The sequence below is a fragment of the Lipotes vexillifer genome, unplaced genomic scaffold, assembly GCF_000442215.2.
Source record: "Lipotes vexillifer unplaced genomic scaffold, Lipotes_vexillifer_v1.1 scaffold789, whole genome shotgun sequence".
NCBI classification, from domain to species: domain Eukaryota; kingdom Metazoa; phylum Chordata; class Mammalia; order Artiodactyla; family Lipotidae; genus Lipotes; species Lipotes vexillifer.
In genome coordinates this window covers 1,117,043-1,119,980 of record NW_006778055.1, presented here as the reverse complement: position 1 = coordinate 1,119,980, position 2,938 = coordinate 1,117,043, and the positions used below count along the sequence as shown (strand labels likewise).

The 2,938-nt window shown below is 41.4% G+C and overlaps 1 non-coding gene across 1 annotated transcript; it reads left to right on the top strand.

The window, feature by feature from the left end:
• Positions 1–1,206: 1,206 nt before the first annotated feature.
• Positions 1,207–1,278, top strand: TRNAE-UUC (transfer RNA glutamic acid (anticodon UUC)). Its single transcript has one exon. It is a non-coding gene; the product is annotated as a tRNA-Glu (tRNA).
• The last annotated feature ends 1,660 nt before the right edge of the window (positions 1,279–2,938 follow it).

Sequence of the window (2,938 nt, the reverse complement as noted above, 5' to 3'; positions counted from 1 at the left end):
CTTACAGAATACTTACTGAAAGCTGGCAGAGGATTTCATACAACCAAAGCTGCAAGAAAGATCCCCATGTAACTGGGTAGGATAAAAGAAAAAAAGAAAGAATTGGGATGGGACCTGTTCCCCTGGGAAGGAGCTGTGAAAGAGGAAAGGTCCCCTCACCCTGGGAACCTCCTTCACTGGCTGGGAGGTCCGCAGAGATAGATAGGGAGCTTCAGAGGCTTAAGAGGACAGTATGAGAGGTGGCTTCTGGCCAGGCAGTGTACAAAGAGACCAGTACAGACAGTCCTTGCCACATTGCCACACTTCCCAGACCAAAACACATGCCTGGGTGCTGAAACTCAGGCTTCACTGGAAGCCTGTTCGTGTTCAAAACAGCTGGGTGCTGAAACTCAGGCCTCACTGGACAAACCTGAGGAGAGGACTCAGTTTGGCTGCATGGAGACAGACTGAAGGGCTGGGAGTGTGGTCTGGGCTGAAACTGAGGGTACAAGAGGACACAGCATGGGTCTGTCACAGAAGCCCAATTATCAACGTGTGAAGGGAGGGGCATGGATCCACCACAGCAGTGTCACTGTCAGCATTCTCACATCAGGGCATGGTTCTGACAGCAGCGGGGTTTGGGAGTGCAAGTGTGGAAGTGGGGCTGAAATACGAGCCGACTACTAGAGCTCCCCTGGTGGGTTCAGGGGCGTGGTTTCAGTGGGTTTTCCCGCCAGCAGACTTTGGGAGTGTACACATACCTGAGCCAATTACCAGCACTCCCACAGCAACAGTGGACTTTGTGGGTGCACACACCAGGTGGCAGGTGATATCACAGAGTCACATGTCCCTGTAGACAGCTCCTGCGGAGGAATATGCAGCAGCTCCTTTCTCAGTGGGAGTGCTCCAGTCCTGCTTACCTCAACTGTAGCTTAGAACTGGATCTGGGGCTTCTACTTCAAGAACTGAGAAGCAGATCCTGTCCCCAACAGGGCTGTGACAACCACAGAGCAAAGAGGAGGCTCCACCAAATATCCAGTACTGGTTCTGATAACCACAACAATAAACGCACTCCCTGTCAAGGGGACAATGGCCAGCACATGATAAGGAAAGACATGGGAGGCATGCATACCAAAAACAGTTCTCACACCAAATATTTCAGACTCACACAGTCTACATAGGGATGCTCCCACATAAAAACAGCCCTTCAAGGCCACAGTAGGGAGTTCCCTGGTGGTCTAGTGGTTAGGATTCAACACTTTCACTGCTGTGGCCCGGGTTCAATCCCTGGTCGGGGAACTGAGATCCCGTAAGCTGCGTGTGGTGTGGCCAAAAAGAAAAAAAGATCACAGTAGATAAATGTTTTTCCTCAATTCATAGAGTCAAAGAAATATAAGTTAAATTAAAAAGCAGAGTAACTATTCCCAATTAAAAGACTAAGAGAAATACCCTGAAAGAACAAAAAATCAAATAGACCTCTCCAGTCTACCACATGCTGAGTTCAAAACGGAGGTAATAAAAATGCTAAAGAATTAGAAAAGATTATCAATGGAAATGCAGATCACTGGAACAAGGAACTAGAAGCTATAAAGAGGAGCCAGTCAAAATTAGACAACTCAACTGCTGAGATAAATCCTAGCTAAAGGCAATGAATAGCAAACTAAATAATGAAGAAGAATGGATAACTCATCTGGAAGACAGAATAATGAAAATCACCCAATCAGAAGAGCAGAGAGAAAGACTTAAAAAAAAAACAACAAAAAAAGAAAGCAATATACAACACCTACGGAATAATATTAAGTGTGCCAATCTACACATAATAGGGATCCCAGAAGGAGTAGAAAGAGAAAAGGGGATCAAAAACGTACTTGAAGAAATTATGGCTGAAAACTTCCCAAACCTAAAAAGGAAACAGATATCCAGGTATGAGAAGCACAGAGGGTCCCAAACAATATGAACCCAAACAGACCCACACCAAGACATATCATAATTAAAACGGCAAAAGTTAAAGATAAAGAGAGGATTCTGAAGATGGCAAGAGAAAAACAAAGAGTCAGTTATGAGGGAACCCCTTACGGCTATCAGCTGATTTCTCTACAGAAACTCTGCAGGCCGGAAGGGAGTGGCAGGACATATTCAAATTCCTGGAAGACAAAAAACTGCAACCCAGAATATTCTACCCAGCAAGATTATCATTTACAATAGAAGGAGAAACTAAGAATTTCTCAGATAAGCAAAAACTAAAAGAATACAGCAATACTAAACCTATCCTAAAAGAATATTGAAAGGTCTTCTCTAAATGGAAAAGAAGCAAGAATCTATAGGAAAGGGAAAATCACAATAGTAAAGGCAAATATATAAAAGGATTGAAGATCACTTAAGTAAGCCAGCACATACATTAAGAAAACAATAAAAACAATTCAGTGAAAGTGATTATACCTACAATGAACAGCAAAAAGATATTAAGAAAACAATAAAAACAATTCAGTGAAAGTGATTATACCTACAATGAACAGCAAAAAGATATTAAGAAAACAATAAAAACAATTCAGTGAAAGTGATTATACCTACAATGAACAGCAAAAAGATATTAAGAAAACAATAAAAACAATTCAGTGAAAGTGATTATACCTACAATGAACAGCAAAAAGATATTAAGAAAACAATAAAAACAATTCAGTGAAAGTGATTATACCTACAATGAACAGCAAGAAGATAAACATGAAGATGTAAAATAGGACATCAAACTCACAAAATGCAGGGGAGGAGAGTAAGAAAATGTAGACCTTTTAGAATGTGCTTGAGGTTATATGACCACCAGTCTGAAACAAGTAGACATAGTAATGGGTCAACATACTTGGAAACCAGGGTAACCTCAAATCAAAAACATACAACAAAGAGGCAAAAATCAAAAAGAAAGGAATTCAAGAATAGTACAAAAGAAAACCATAAAACCACA